The sequence below is a fragment of the Balaenoptera ricei genome, chromosome 1, assembly GCF_028023285.1.
Source record: "Balaenoptera ricei isolate mBalRic1 chromosome 1, mBalRic1.hap2, whole genome shotgun sequence".
Classification (NCBI taxonomy): domain Eukaryota; kingdom Metazoa; phylum Chordata; class Mammalia; order Artiodactyla; family Balaenopteridae; genus Balaenoptera; species Balaenoptera ricei.
Genome location: NC_082639.1, coordinates 24,879,135 through 24,895,897, shown reverse-complemented (window position 1 = coordinate 24,895,897; position 16,763 = coordinate 24,879,135). Strand labels below are relative to the sequence as shown.

The window sequence follows — 16,763 nt, the reverse complement described above, 5'->3', positions numbered from 1 at the left end:
CCCCGACATCCCACTGCCTCTATTTGAAAGCAGAGGTGACAATACCCAGTCAGCCTCTTTTTCTGTCCAATAATGTCTTCAGTCCTAGTCAGAGACCCTCAGGAGACTTTGAGCCCCCCAAGGACTGTCTGATTCATCTCTGGCCGGTCCCTCCCCTGCCCTGGGCACAGCACAGGGCCTGGCACACTAAGGCAGTGAATGCTTCCTGAATGAATGAATGCCTGAACATGTACCACAAGGCCAGTGTCCTCATTCTGCCACCCAGCAGTCTGAAGTGAGCCTTTCTCACGGCCACCCACCCCAGGGTCAGCTCCTCTTGACACTGCTGCCCCAAGAGCCGAATTTTCCATCCCTCAACCCGTCCCTTTCCATGAACTGGTCCAGTAGAAAACACCCACGACTTCGCTGAGACTCTTGTTCTCTCACTGCCTCTCACACCCTCTGCCACCCTGGAGATCACTTCTCCTCTCTTGCTTCCACCCCTTACCCTGAAATGGGAGTGGTTATCTTACTTAACCTCACAGAGCAGTTACAGGCATCCAGAAAGCATTCTAAGAAACAGGCAATTATCTGAAAGGAGGGAGGGATTAACATACCTGCAAGTGTAGAGAAACAGCCCCCTCTGATTTTTATTTTTAATGTATTTATTTATTTATTGGCTGTGTTGGTTCTTCCTGCTGCGCGTGGGCTTTTCTCTAGTTGCAGAGAGCGGGGGCTACTCTTTGTTGCGGTGCGTGGGCTTCTCACCACGGCGGCTTCTCTTGTTGCAGAGCATGGACTCTAGGTGCACAGGCTTCAATAGTTGCGGCACGTGGGCTCAGTAGTTTTGGCACACGGGCTTAGTTGCTCCGCAGCATGTGGGATCTTCCCAGATCAGGGCTCGAACCCGTGTGCCCTGCCTTGGCAGGCGGATTCTTAATCACTGCGCCACCAAGGAAGCGCCGCCCCCCCCCCCCCTCTGATTTTTCAGATTGAAGTTTTCCAGAGCAGGGTGATGTGCTGCCTTGTCCTGGCCTCACCCCGCCCAAGATGGAGGCGAGCTGGACTCTCACATCCCCACATCGCCCTGCACAGAGGGGCAGACCCACCCTACAGACAATTCACTCTGTAGCCTTCTCCTGGTGCTTCCTCCTCTTTCAGCCTCATGCTTCTCATCTGTAAAATGGAGATAATCGTTTTTGCTCCAGCTGTCTCACGGGACTAGTGAGGAGATGAAATGAGGAGATGGATAAAGAAGCTTCATTCCTTGGTATCCTGACAAGCCCACCCACTTTTCTCCCAGTCTTGAATCTCTTGCAAGGGACCAGAATCATTCTATCTCTCACACCTCCAAAGGCAAGATTACTGTCAGCAGCTGTGTGATCCTAGCAAGTCACCCAGCCTCTTGGAGCCTCAGTGGAGGGTTGGGATTCATGATCACCACAGCTCTTCCAACCATGTAATGCCATGTAAACTACACCCATTGAGAGAAACCTGCAGGGGTCAATTGGTCCATCCCCCTGTGCCCATCACCCAGCCCAGACAGATGCTCAACTCTCCAGATCCCAAAGGAAGCAGGACCTGGCTTCTTGGGCCACTCAGCCCAAGGGTTCTCTAATCTGATCTCATTGGGCCTCAGTTTTCGAATCTGCAATATGGTGACAATCCCCTGCTCAAACTCCCCCATGGCCCCCAGTATCCCCCACTCATCCTTGCCCATCTCTCTTACCATCCTCCCGTCTGTGAGGACTCAGATGCACTCTGGCTTTGAGCCTCCTGTCCCCTGGGCCTAGCTCTCTGCCCTGGCCTCCACTTCCTGCTTCTGACCCATTTACAAAGCAGGGCTGAAGCTATCCCTTATGAATATTCATGTGGGATAATAAGGGCTTGGGATTGGGGGAGCTTCCGGGGAGAGGCATTCACGAGACACCATCCACCCACTCTTCCCATACACAGCCCCCCACCAAGGCTGCCCTCCCTCCCAAAGCGTGCATGGGAGTTTGAGGCAAAGGCCTGAAGTAACAACAATAATAATATCCACAGCAACCAATTTTAAGTGCTTACAACACACCAGGCACCCTGCTAAGAACACCTCCTGTAAGATGCTTTTAAGATGGGAACTATTTTCCCATTTAACAGATAAGGAAATCCATGCTCCAAGAAGTAGCACTCACGTAAGTCATACGTGAAACATGTAAAGTGATTACAAGTAGAGCAAGGGTGGAACCCAGGTTTTGTCGGACTCCAGGGCTGGTACTCTTTTTTTTGTTTCTGGCCGCGCCATGCGGCTTGCAGGATCTTAGTTTCCCGACCAGGGATTGAACCAGGGCCCCAGCAGTAGAAGTGTGGAGTCCCAACCACTGGACCACCAGGGAATTCTCAGAGCTGGTGCTCTTTCTTTTTTTTTTAAATTATTTTTTATTTTTTTAAAATTTATTTTATTTATTTATTTTTGGTTGCGTTGGGTCTTTGTTGCGGTAAGTGGGCTTCTCATTGCGGTGGCTTCTCCTGTTGCAGAGCATGGGCTCTAGGCATGTGGGCTTAAGCAGTTGTGTCATGCGGGCTCAGTAGTTGTGGCTCGCAGGCTCAGTAGTTGTGGCTCGCTGGCTCTAGAGCACAGGCTCAGTAATTGTGGCGCACGGACTCAGTTGCTCCGCGGCATGTGGGACCCTCCTGGACCAGGGATCGAACCCGTGTCCCCTGCATTGGCAGGTGGATTCTCAACCACTGCGCCACCGGGGAAGCCCAGAGCTGGTACTCTTAACCTCTGCCATGCAGATGCACAGGGCCAAGCTCAGGAGCACATGGTCAGGGGGCCACATCTGGACCTCACACTCCAGCAGATGTGCTCACAGTGGTCTTAGGCGACCAAGGCTTTAGGAAAGGACTCAGATCCTGGAATTGACTCCATCTGGAGAATATGGAGACAGGCAGACAGGTGTGTGCATGAGCGCAGACACACACACGATGTACATGTGAGCACGGTTGAATGCAGAATGTGTTGTGTGTGCATGGCGGTGAGCATGTGTGACGTGTATGCCCCTGAGGCTGCCCAGGGGATGCAATGCTGTGCCGCTTTTGTTCCTTTTTCAACCAGCCACAGGGCCTGCTGGGTGCCATGTGCCGGGGATGTGGTGTGAACAGGCCAACACTGTCCCTGCCCTCCCGGAGCGGCAGTCTGGTGGGCTCTGTACCCAGATGTGGTAACACTCCAGAAGGAACTTTTGTGGGAGGTTTTCTCTGTGGGATGTGGCTGGGAGGTGAGGGAGAAGACTGTGGGAAAAGTGGAAAAGGTGAGACATGTGGGGCGGGGAGCTGCAGGGGAGCCCCTGACACTTGCCAGAAGCGAGGGCTGGAGGAGTAAACCAGGGCCTGGCATGGACTACCCGAGGGTCACAGGCCTGAGGATTCTAGGTCTCTGGATGCTCCCTTTACAGATATCAAAAGTCTGCCACAGGGCTTCCCTGGTGGCTCAGTGGTTGAGAATCTGCCTGCCAATGCAGGGGACACGGGTTCGAGCCCTGGTCTGGGAAGATCCCACATGCCGCGGAGCAACTAGGCCCGTGAGCCATAACTACTGAGCCTGCGCGTCTGGAGCCTGTGCTCCGCAACAAGAGAGGAAGCGATGGTGAGAGGCCCGCGCACCGCGATGGAGAGTGGCCCCCGCTTGCCGCAACTAGAGAAAGCCCTTGCACAGAAACGAAGACCCAATGCAGCCAAAAATTAATTAATTAATTAATTAATTAATTAATTAAAAAAAAAAAAGAAGCGTTTAAAAAAAAAATAGTGTTTGGCACCCAGGGGACATATATTTAAAAAAAAAAAAGTCTGCCACAAATGCACATGTGGGCACTGTGTGTGCATGTGTGTGTGTCTTTATGTGTGTGTGTGCACAGATGATTATGTGTGATGTTTGCATATGTGAATTCATGTCAATATGTGTAAGGAGAGGACATGCATGAATTGGAGAACATGGGTGAATCATGTGAGGTGTGTGCCTATGAGGGTTTTACATGTAGGGGTGTGTGTGTGAGTGTGAGTTTGAGTGCAGCAAGGCCTGTTACTGTCAGGGAGAAGGAGGAGGGAAAAGAATGTCATTTGACCGAGTCCTCACATTCATGAGCCTCAAAAATGCATCAGAAAACAGATGGACGGGTGGAGGGATAGAGAGATGAAAGGATGGATTTGGATGGATGAATGGAAAAAGGGATGGATATGAGATAAAGCAAATATCGCAAGATGTTCCTTGTAGATTCCAGATGATAAGGATATGGGTGTTCAGTGTACAATTGTTTCAACCTTTCTGGATGCTTGACATTTTTCATAATAAAATGTTAGAACACAATGTACACTCGAAGGAGGCTGGATGTCTAGTCCCAGGGAACCACGCGCAAGATGGAAAAACAGGATGCTCATCATACAATTTTAAACTATATCCCATCACCGGCCCACACAGCACTGTGAACTCATATCATTTATAATTCCTGCAATGATCTTATGAATCTCTCAATTGCATTGGATTTGTGAGTTTGTGTGTGTGCATGTTAAAGATGTTAATTTATTAAATAAAAGTATGTAAAACACACCACAGTTGTGGCCAGACTGTTTCGGCATGTCTTCATTTTTAACTTACTGGGAACCTCAAAAATACGAACTGGTTTGGGGCTCTCGTGGCCTGTGAGAGTCCCTGCTGTGTAAGGCGTGCGTGTGGGTTTGCACATACACACACTGTAGGGATGCAAGCACACGTGGCTGGGTGAGGCTGACGCCCATGGGAGTGCCCACCCAGGAGCTCAGCCTCCTCTAGGTCCCCATGAGGCCAGCACCGTTCTCAGGGCGAGGGAATGTCTTGGGGCTGAGGAAGGGAAGCCACCAGCCCGATGGCAGTCTTGGGGACCAAGAGCTGTCTCATCCAAGGCTTGGACACTCTCATGCCAAGCGGCGTCCCCTGGCCAGCAGTGGAGTGTGGGCGGCGGAACCTGGGGTGTTTCCCCAGGACAGCGGGGCAAGGCAGGGTGTCCTGCGGCCCCGTGGCCCCTCCCTTCCTCTCCATACACTCCCTTCCTCTCCTCCTGTCTAACCACTCTTCCTCCCCTGCCCAGTGCCTGTTGGTTCAAACTATCAGCAACCCCCATTGTACAGAAGGGGAAACTGAGGCCTGCAGAGAGCAGAGCTACCCAGGCCACACAGCAAGGTAGCAGCAGGGTCAGAACTGAACTCCAGCCTGCCTGCTATTCTCTGAACCACTGCCGGCCACCTCTGCATCTCCCTCCTTCTGTAAGGAAGGGTGGGGGTCCAGACCCAGCAGACCCAACAGGTGAGGCCCCAGAGTGCCCTCCTGCCTGTGTGGGTCACATACAAGATCCAGCAGGCCATGTGGGCACCAAAAACAGAGCATGGCTGGGAGGCTGGACTCGGGTTCTAATCCCAGCTCTGCCATAGACCCTGTTGAAGTGAACCTAGACAGTTCCCTGTCCCTCCCAGGGCCTCAGTTTCTCCACCTGTAAAATAAATGAGGTGAACTACAGCAGTGGCTTTCACATGTTTGGAAGCAGAAACCCGAGCAACTATAAGAGTTGCTGCCCTTGTCGGTGCAGGGAAGGCAAATAGATCTCCATCCACTCAGCCCCCTCATCTGCCCTCCACCAAGGAACTCGCCAAAGAAATTTCCACCCAGTCGCAGAACCAGGGGGTAAGAGATCAGGCTTCATCACAGAACAAGGCTGGGCTGCTTACCAGCTGTGTTACGCTCCCCAAGCCTCAGCTTGCTCCTCTGTAAAATGGGGTTAACAGTACCAACCTCCTAGGGCTGTGTGAGATTAAATGAAATAATTCATGTCCAGTGCTTGGAACATGATGAACATATTAAAACTTCAGGCAACAGTGGCTGTTATTACTAGTCACCCCCAGATGAGAACCACTGCATAAGCCTGCTGGCTTCACCGTGCGTGGTATCTGTTGTTCTGGCCCCAAAGCCAGTGCATTTTGGCAGCTGCTACCCCAGATTCCTCAGCTGGCCTACCTCTGCAGCTGCTCCCGAGCAGCTGGGCATGAAGAGGCTGCTTCGAGGACAGGCCTGGCCCCGGGGAGGGGAAGAATAGGGCTCTCTGTAATCAGGCCGGCCGGGGAGCAGGGGCCCGGGAGCAGGGTCAGCTTCATCTGGATGACAAAGCCTCTGGCAGGCCATCATTAGCTCCCGTCCCCTGCCCTGCGCCAGGCCCTGACCTGGCTCCTGAAGCTCCAGAGAGAAGGCGGCAGGTATTTAGCCAAAGCCTTTCATTCCCCGGGGTCCTCCCCTGGCTGCCTGGTGACACAAGCAGGAGGGAAAGTCAGCTTGAAGCCAGGGTCCCCAACCCACCAGGCAGCAATCAGCCCCAGGGTGGACAGCCACTTGGAACTGAGAATCCTGCAATGTTGGAGCTGAAGGAAACTCAAAACTACCTAACGTATATACATACAGTGGAATATTATTCAGTCTTAAAAGGGAAGGAGGGACTTCCCTGGTGGTGCAGTGGTTAAGAGTCTGCCTTTCAATGCAGGGGACAGGGGTTTGAGCCCTGATCCAGGAAGATCCCACATGCCGCAGAGCAACTAAGCCCGTGCGCCACAACTACTGAGCCCGTACTCTAGAGCCCACGAGCCACAACTACTGAGCCCGTGTGCCACAACTACAGAAGCCCGCGCGCCCTAGAGCTCCGCAACAAGAGAAGCCACAGCAATGAGAAGCCTGTGCACCCCAACGAAGTGTAGCCCCTGCTCGCCACAACTAAAAAGAAAGCCCGCGTGCAGCAACAAAGACCCAACGCGGCCAAAAATAAATAAATAAATAAATAAATTAATTAATTAATTAATTAAATTTTTTAAAAACAAGAAACACATCTAGTGTCTCCTCTTATTTAACAGATGGGGAATCTGAGGCTGAGACAGGGGAAAGGACTTACACCCATGCACACAATGGGTGAGTGTTGAGAGGTGCTCCCTGACTTTCTGTTCCTTCCCCAGCAAGCCCCGCTCTCACCCTGGGCTGCACAGCTGCTGCGTCCAACTCCTAACCCAGGCTCCAGCTTCCAGCTGGCTCTTTGGCACACCTACCAGTGCAATTTCTTCAATCTTTTAAAAAAATAACGTTACTCCTTTACTCTGGATTTCGTTTCTCCCAGTTATAAAATATACCTGTTCCATGAGAGCAGGGACCTCATTTGTCTGGTTCACCCCAGGATCCAATCCCCCAGATTTTTGCATCAGGCAGGGCATTGGGGAAATACAAGAATGCTTTAAAAAAGTAAAAAGAAATCACCCGTGACTTCCCACCCTCAACATGCTTTAATATATATATATTTTTTCTTTTTTTAATATAAATTTATTTATTTATTTATTTTTGGCTGCATTGGGTCTTCGTTGCTGAGCGCAGGCTTTCTCTAGTTGCGGCGAGTGGGGGCTACTCTTTGTTGCGATGCGCGGGCTTCTCATTGCGGTGGCTTCTCTTATTGTGGAGCGCAGGCTCTAGGTGCGCGGGCTTCAGTAGTTGTGGCACACGGGCTCAGTAGTTGTGGCGCACGGGCTTAGTTGCTCCGCGGCACGTGGGATCTTCCCGGACCAGGGATCCAACCCGTGTCCCCTGTATTGGCAGGTGGATTCTTAACCACTGCGCCACCAGGGAAGCCCCACTTTAATATATCCTATTTTTTTTTAATTTATTTTATTGAATTATAGTTGATTTACAATGTTGTGTTAATTTCTGCTATACAGCAGTGATTCAGTCATACATATGTATACATTCTTTTTCATATTCTTTTCCATTATAGTTTATCAAAGGATATTGAATATAGTTCCCTGTGCTATACAGTAGAACCTTGTTGTGTATCTATTCTATATATAATAGTTTGCATCTGCTAATCCCAAACTCCCAATCCATCCCGCCCCCACCCTCCTCCCCCTTGGCAACCACAAGTCTGTTCTCTATGTCTGTGAGTCTGTTTCTGTTTCATAGATATGTTCATTTGCGTCATATTTTAGATTCCACATATAAGTGATAACATATGGTATTTGTCTTTCTCTTTCTGACCTCCTTTGTTTGGTATGATAATCTCTAGTTGAATCCATGTTGCTGCAAATGGCATTATTTCATACTTTTTATGGCTGAGTAGTATTCCATTGTATAGATGTACCACATCTTCTTTATTCATTCATCTGTTGATGGACATTTAGGTTGTTTCCATGTCTTGGCTACTGTGAATAGTGCTGCTATGAACATAAGGGTACCATTTCACCATGAACATTTTCCTGGCCATTAAGATGTTTTCCTGAGGAGGGACCACGTGGGGGCTGGCGGAGCTGAATCTCTGGCGGACGTCCAGTTTGGGGCCAGGTTGGAGTTGGAACCATGGAGATTTGGAAGGAAACCCAGCCCCCAACTTGTGCCCCTGGCAGCAGGGAGTGGAACCATCCCCCTAATGCACCTGCCTATATGGAGCATCAGTTGGAGGCGGTGTGCTATCGGGGCATTCCTGCTAACGGTTTCCAGCTTGAGTGGCCTCTGCTGGGCTGGCTCCCTCTAGCTTTTTAGGGACCATTGTGCTGTCCACAAGGAAGATTTCTGCTCTGCTGGAGTCCAGACGGAGGCTGGAGTGGCTGACCTCACTTGGGTAGGGGACAGAGGTATCCTAATGGCTTCCAGTTCAGGTGCTGTTGAATTGTGGGAGGTGGATGAGAATGAGACACTCATTGACAGCAAGTTCTGCGAGTATGAGCACGATGACATCGTGTCTGCAGTGTCCCAAGCTCTAGCACACAAGCGGTTGGTGGTAGCAAAGACTTCTGCATCAAGGTTTGGGACCTTGCTCAGTAGATGATTCTGAATTCATACCGAGCTCACTCTGGGCAGGTCACCTGTGTTGCTGCCTCTCTGCACAAAGACTCCGTGTTTCTTTCATGCAGTGAGGACAGTAGAATTTCACCGTGGGATATCCACTGCCCCAAGCCAGCATCACAGATGGGCTGCAGTGCCTCTGGCTACCTTCTTACCTCCCAGCCTTGGCATCCTCAGCGGAGTAAAGTCTTTGTCTTTGGTGATGAGAATGGACTGTCTCCCTTGTGGGCACAAAGAGTGCAAGCTGTGCCCTCAGCTCAGCTGTGCACTCCCAGTGTGTCACTGGGCTGGTGTTCTCCCCACACAGTGCTCCCTTCCTGGCCTCTGTCAGTGAAGACGGCTCACTTTCTGTGCTGGACTCAGGCATTGCCGAGGGGTGTAGAAGCCGAGCCCACAGAGACTGTGAGAGATACTACTCTGTCCCTGCTAAATCACTCCCTTCTTACCCCAGTGGGCTGGGACCGTCAGGTCACCCACCATATCGTGCCCACAGAACCTCTCCCAGAGCCTGGACCTAAGAGTGTTGCCGAGTAGGCTGGATTTCAGACAAAAAGCAAATCCCCCGTGAGTATCCACTCCCTTTGCCCCTGCCGTCTCAGTTTGTGAGACAACACAGGAGCCTTATACAGTATGTTGATACGTCAGATCTGTGCAGTTAATAGGCACTGTCTCTCAGCCTGGGGCAGGCTGGATTCTGGGGTCCTGTAGTCAAGGAAGAAAAACTTCCTTGAACATGGATATGTATGTGTGTCTGAGTGTGTGTATAGATACATAGCTGTTGCTGGCAAGGGGAATAAAAAAGCCATCCCACATCTTTCCCAAGACCCAATCCCCACCCCCTAAAGTTAATAAAAGATTTTTTTTTTAAAGAGAAAGGTTTTTTCCTTTTTTTTTCGAAATTTATTTTTTTTTTAATACAGCAGGTTCTTATTAGTTCTCTATTTTATGCATATTAGTGTATATACGTCAATCCCAATCTCCCAGTTCATCCCACCACCACCACTACCACCACCACTCCACCCCACCACCCCGGTTTCCCCCCTTGGTGTCCATACATTTGTTCTCTACATCTGTGTCTCTATTTCTGCCTTGCAAACTGGTTCATCTGCACGGAAGACTTTTTTTAAAGCAAGACGTTATTTGAGAGACTTTGTTTTGTTTTGTTTTGTTTTTTGGGGTTTTTTGGCCACGCCCTGCAGCATGTGAGATCTTAGTTCCCCGTCCAGGGATCAAACCCACGACCCCTGCATTGGAAGCGAGGAGTCTCAACCACTGGGCCACCAGGGAAGTCCCAACAAAAGGTTTTTATGCTTCCCATGTAGCTGTGCGTGAGGAATTGGCCTTGTCTGGATGAGGTATGGGATGTGGGCATCCCTGGATTCTTGGAAGCAGGTCATAGACCGCTCATAGAGATAGGAGCAACTTAATTTTTTTATAGAGCTTAATTCACCTTTATCATGTGCTTCCATTCACATCCAGCCCAGTTCACCTTGAGGAAGAGCCAGCACACTCACCACAGTTTTGCTCATCTCCTTGCTATTAAACTGAGCCAGAAGTCCAGTTTCTGGCTGAATAAGAAGTTTGGCTGGCACCTGTGTAATGCCCACCCCACACCCCCATGGAGTTATGTGTATGAGAGATGAGTGTATTTCTGCCACAGATGCCATAGAAAAAAGTTTCAGGATGGAGAGCTTAATGGCATTTCAGTTAAAAACTGACACAGGCTTGCATAGGAATGTCTGCCATTGTCCCACCTGAAAACAGCCTGGGGCCTGAGCTTTTTTGCCTCTGGGCCCCTGTCTCTGGATATAAGAAGACTGAATGCTGTTTTGGGGGACTCTGAAGATTTTAAATGCAGCATCAGATAGAGAATCAGAAGTACCGGTCAGTGAAATAAGAAGTTGATTCATTGTTTTAAAATAAGGAAAAAAAGATGTTTTCTTAACACCATTGAGAATGGCTCTGTCAGTGGGTGTCCCCCCCCTCAGAAGTCACCTTCTTAGCAAGGCTCCTGGGACCACTCAGCCTAAAGGGATCCACTCGATCACTTTATTTTCTTCATGACATATATCACTATCTGAAATTATATTATTCCCTCATCTGTCCACTAGTGTCTTGTTTGTCTGCTTATTAAACTAGCCACGAGGCAGTTTAAGCCCTAGGACAGGAGGAACTAATGCACCACTGGCACCTAGCATACAGCTCTCCTCACCAAACATTCATGGACTGTGTGCCAGGCAGAGTCCTAGGCCCTCAGAGTACAGCAGTGAATAAAACAGACAAAAACCCTTGGCCCTGTGGAGCTTACATTCTAGTGGGGAATGAATGAATGAATGAATTTAACTACCTCCTGTTGTTGGACATTTAGGTCAGTGCTCCTTAAGCTTTCCCCCTGCTTTACCTCTCATATAACCAGGAAATTTCTTTAAATTCTCACATTTGATCATTCAAATAAATGTAAAGTTTGCATTCTATGCAGAGTGACCAACTTGTCCTGTTTTGCCTGGGACTTTTCTGATTTTAACACTGAAAGTCTCATGTCCCCGGAAAACCTTCAGTCTTGGGCAAACTGGGACAGCTTGTCACCCTAATTCTTTGCTCTACTGTATTCATGATTTCTTTTCAAAAAAAAAAAAACTGCTTTATTGAAATATATTCTACATACCATAAAATCCACTTGTTTTAAAGTGTACATTTCAGTGGGTTTTAGAGCAATCACAAGGTTGTGTGATCACCACCACTATCTAATTCCAGAACATTTTCAGCACCCCAAAAAGAAATATTGTACCCGTTAAGCAGTCACTCCCCATTCCCCTCTCCCCACAGCCCGTGACAACTACTAATCTACTTTCTGTCTCTATAAATTTATCTGTTCTGGACATTTCAAATAATGTAATTATGTGGCCTTTTGTAAGTCTTCTTTCACTTAACATAATGTTTTTAAGGTTCATCCATATCATAACATGTATCAGCACTTCATTCTTTTTTATCGCCAAATAACATTACATTATACGAATAAAGCATTTTAAAAAATTCTATTTGTTCATCAGCTGACAGACATTTATATTGCTTCCACTTTGGGGCTATTACGAATAATGCTGCTATGAACATTGATAAACAAGTTTTTGTGTGGACGTATGTTTTTATTTCTCTTGAGTACATACCTAGGAGTTGAATTGCTGGGTCATATGGTAACTCTGTTTAGCATTTTGAAAACTGCCAAACTGTCTTCCAAAGTTGCTGCACCCTTTTACATTCCTATCAGCAATGGGTGAGGGTTCCAATTGCTTCACATCCTTGTCAACACTTGTCATTGTCTATATTTTTTATTGTGGCCATGTGGTGTGATTGTCATGTTTGTTTGAACACAAAAATTAGGTTTGAAATTACTTATCATCAAATAAAGTCAACCTCCTTGGAATGTCTCCCATGTCAACCATGTGCCCCGGAGAACCCCAACAGACCTCTCAGGAGCTGTGAGGACAAGGACACCAGCCTGATCTGTGTGGGTTAAAGTCATTTCCAAAGTTTTGATATTGTAAACAACACTTTTTGATAATAAAAAAAATTTACTTTTGGGACTTCCCTGGTGGTCCAGTGGTTAAGACTCTGCACTCCCACTGCAGGGGGCACGGGTTTGATCCCTGGTCAGGGAGCTAAGATCCCGCATGCTACACAGCGTGGCAATAAAAAAAAAAAAAAAGTTAAAAACATTACTTTTGATTTGTTTGATTACTAGTGAAGTGGAAATTTTTTCACATTTATATGTATTATTATTTATATTTTTCATATATTTTTATTTGTATTTCTTATTTGGTCCCAGAATAATCTTTTCAGAAGAAGAATCTGATCACACCCTTGTTTAGAACTTTAGGTGGCTCTGCACTGCCCATGGAGTAAAGACCCGCTCCCTTACATTGGACCCTGCCTGCTCCTCTGGCCCCTTTTCACGTCCGGACAACGTGCAGTTTCCAAAATGAGTCCTTCCATCTCTCTCCTTCTGCTTTTGGCCATTTGTGGACATCCCCTCCCCCTGGATGACTCCCAGGCTCGCCACCACATGTCTGATGGAATCGTTCGTTCACGGGACCAGCTTTCTGGGGACACGAACTCTGCAGAAGGGCTCCCTAGTTAGGAAGCACCCTTCGATTGGTTTAATGCTCTGCTGTCACCGTTTTGAAATTCTTAATGATTTTTTAACAAGGGGTCTCACATTTTTATTCTGCACTGGGACCCGTCCATTACGTATGTAGCCTGTCCTGCTTCTTTACCGTCTGCCTCTCACACAGGTTAATACACTCCTTGACCTCAGAATCTGTCCTACGCCCTCTGTGCCCCCAGTGCCTGGTGGAAGCTGAATAAATGAATGCCCAAAATGTATGACTAAAATGAATGAATGAGGGCTTCCCTGGTGGTGCAGTGTTTGAGAATCTGCCTGCTAATGCAGGGGACACGGGTTCAGATCCCTGGTCCGGGAAGATCCCACATGCCGCAGAGCAACTAAGCCCACAAGCCACAACTACTGAGCCTGCATGCTGCAACTACTGAAACCCGTGCGCCTAGAGCCCATGCTCCACAACAAGGGAAACCACCGCAGTGAGAAGCCTGTGCACCACAATGAAGAGTAGCCCCTGCTCGCCGCAACTAGAGAAAGCCCGTGGGCAGCAACAAAGACCCAATGCAGCCAAAAATAAATAAATAAAGTAAAATAAATTTATTAAAAAAATAAAAAATAAAATGAATGAATGATGGTAAGGAAGGGAGGGAGGGAGGGAGGAAAAGAAAGAAAGGAAGGAAGGAAGGAAAGAAGGAGGGAGGGAGGAAAGGAACACAGGAAGGAAGGAAGGAAGGAAGGAAGGAAGGAAGGAAGAAATTCACCTGTTCTATCTTGAGGAATAAGATAGGAGGAATTTTCAGTGTAAACAAAAGTTGAAAGAACATTCCCAGTAGAGGGGACATGGGTGAAAATTCCCCGTGGGCAGGAAGGACCAGGAGGCCCTGGGAAATGTGGTTGCACTGGCCTCAGCTGAACCCCCAGGATGCGGGAGAAGGTGCGTGTGGGGGGCAGAGGCAATGGCTGGTCTCCAAAAGGAGCTCTTTCCCTGACTGGGGGCAGGGAGAAAGCCCTGGAATCCAGAAGAGGGAGTGCTAATTAGTGCCTCCAGAGGGGCCTCTCCTGTCATTGGGTGGTGGGAGAGGTCAGGCCAGGAAGTCAAGGGGAGCCAATGAGGACAGCTTGGCTCAAGTCCAGGCCATCAAGGCTGAGTGATCTTAATGACTCCAATCAAAATGCCTTTGCCACCACTGGGACAGACCTCAGGTCTCTGACCCAGGGGTCAGCACCTCCTGCCTGGTGCCGCATCAGAAATAAGGCTTCTCTGGGGCCCAGGCCCTCCACCCTAGCCCACCCTTGGCCCCCTTCCCCTTGGCACCTGGATAGTCCTCAGGGTCCCAGGACCAATGAGAGGTTAGAATAGGCCCCAGCCATGGGTGCCCCAGCTGCCTCCAGGGGCAGGAGATAATGACCTCTTGGGGTTTATGGGCATAGGGTTTGGCCCTGCCCCGCACAAGGGAAGCAGCCCAGATGTCTGCAACCTCCCTGCCCCACGGAGTTCAATGTTGCCAACCTGGGTCCGTCTACTCCGCCCCTCACCTCCTGCTACTTTCTCTCCTTTACTCCTGACCTCCCAGCCACAGTGGCTTTCCTTCCAGACCTTGATAAGTCAAGTTCATTCTCACCTCAGAGCCTTTGCACTTGCTCTTCTCTCTGCCTGGAATGTTCATTCCCCAGATCCAGGCATGTCTGCCTCTTACCATCAGGCGGCCCTCAGCTCAAACCCCTCCTCCTCACTCAGGAAGCTAGAAGTGTCCTCCCCAGCTGGATGCACGGCCAGCCCTTCTCTACCCCATGACCTTCTTTAATTTTCAGACTGCCTGGCTCAGAATCCTACCTCTATTATCTACTAGCTGGTGCAAGTTACTGAACCTCTCTGTGCCTCTATTTCCTCACCTATAAAATGGGGATAATAGTAACACATGTCATTATGTTGTTGGAAGGAGTAAATGAGATGACACAGGCACATAGTAAGGCTCCATAAAGGGTAGCCATTGTGACCATCACTGTCTGCCCGCCCCAGCTCCCCTTGAGAGAAGAAACTGTCTGCTTGCTCATAGCTGCAACCCCAGGGCCTAGAACAGTGCTTGGTACATAAAAGCCACTCCAGAAATATGTATTGATATAATTGATCTGTTTGTTTTTCTCCTAATATTTTGCCCTTTTCCTACTCTCCCGCTTCCCATGCAAGAGAAACTGTTAAGCAGACTAAAGGCCTCCCCAGGCTGGAACAGGAGGAAGGATGGAGACAGTGGTGAGAGCAGAGACATCACGGGCCCTGAGAGGGCCCTGCACGTTGCAGCCAGACCCCAAAGGGAGACCTACCAGAATGACCCCCCCAAACCACAGTGTGACCCCCCAGCTCAGCAGAACTAGTCTTATGCCCTCCAGTATGACCCAGAAGAAGTGGAGAGAGATGTTGGCCCCGGAAGGGCCATTTAAAGCAAAAAGGACCAAAAAAAAAACCAAACCCTGAGATCTGAAGGATTAACATAGTTGACCAGTTGGCAGAGCTGATGGAGGGAAGGTGCAATTCTAATCACTGACCCAGAACCAGGGCATAGACGGAATCTTGCATGAGTCTTAAGACCAAAAAAGAAATGTTTTCTTGATGGAACCTCACGAGACAAGACGCTCCTAATGAGACAGGGAGGATGCCCATTTTGCTCACCTGGCACAGAAGAGAAATGAATAAATGAATGAATCAACATTAAAAAAAAAAAAAGCAAAAAGGGCAATGGTGTCACCAAGGCGACCCATGCAGATACATGGCTGGGAAACACATGGGCCTACCCAAGCCTTAGCTTTACGTACATTCCTCTCCCACCCCAACTGAGACACAACCCTGGGCTAAAGAAAAGAAAGTGCTACTTCTCACACCCTTGAGTCATGGCCTGGCAATCATACCTGGCCCTCGACTAGGAAGTTGCATTATTGCTCACTGACCTCTCTGAGCCTCAGTCTGTCATCTGTAAGGTGAAGGCAGTTTCACATCTCTCCCAGATGCTATGCAGGTTTCAGTCTTGATAAAAAGCTCCCAAGGACTTGATGTGCTATCTCATTTAACCCTCTCTAAACCCCTGAGAGATAAGAGCTACTATCATCTCTGCTTTACAGATAAGGAAACTGAGGCCCAAAGAGATGTGAAACCAACCTGGTCTGAGGTTGAGGGGCTGGTCTGACTGGAATCCACCTCCCTAGCCTAACCCGAGGCCCACCCTCTTCTCCACGCAGACAAAGCAGGTAAGCAGAGAGTGACAATGTTTCCTAAACCACAAAGACCTGTGCTGATGCCAGGAGGCAGCAGTGGGGTGGGGGACCTCAGACAGAGCAGGGATGAAGCAAGGTGTGACTCAGCACTGGCTAGTGTGTACCAGGGAGAGGTGCAACGTCATGCATGCGGGGTGTGGCTCTGCAGCCTGGCCTGAGTGGACAGCAAAAGGGCAGAGAAGCCCCGCCCCCAGGCCAGGGTCAGCCACCCAGGGAATGCACCTGACTGGTCTCAAGAAGCCCGGGTCAAGTGCCAGCTCTCCCTCTGGCTCTCAGGGTGACTCTGCAAGTCCCTCTCCTCCCAGGGTCTCGGTTTTCCCATCTGGCCCAAGTACACATGAACCAAGGCTGGAGGCTCAGTGAGCTGACCGCTCTCCTAGCTGGACTCTCTAGTGCCCCCTAGTGGACAAACTGGTGCATGCCTCCATCCACTCCCAGATGAGGACCCACGGAGTCGCCCCACCTCAGCCTTGATCCCGGACCCTGAGTACGTGGAGGCGGCACCCACAAGTCTCATTGCCAGGCCTCAAA

General features: G+C 49.2%; 1 pseudogene; it reads left to right on the top strand.

Annotated features, from left to right (window-relative positions):
- Positions 1–8,362: 8,362 nt before the first annotated feature.
- Positions 8,363–9,405, top strand: LOC132371089 (methylosome protein WDR77-like; annotated as a pseudogene).
- The last annotated feature ends 7,358 nt before the right edge of the window (positions 9,406–16,763 follow it).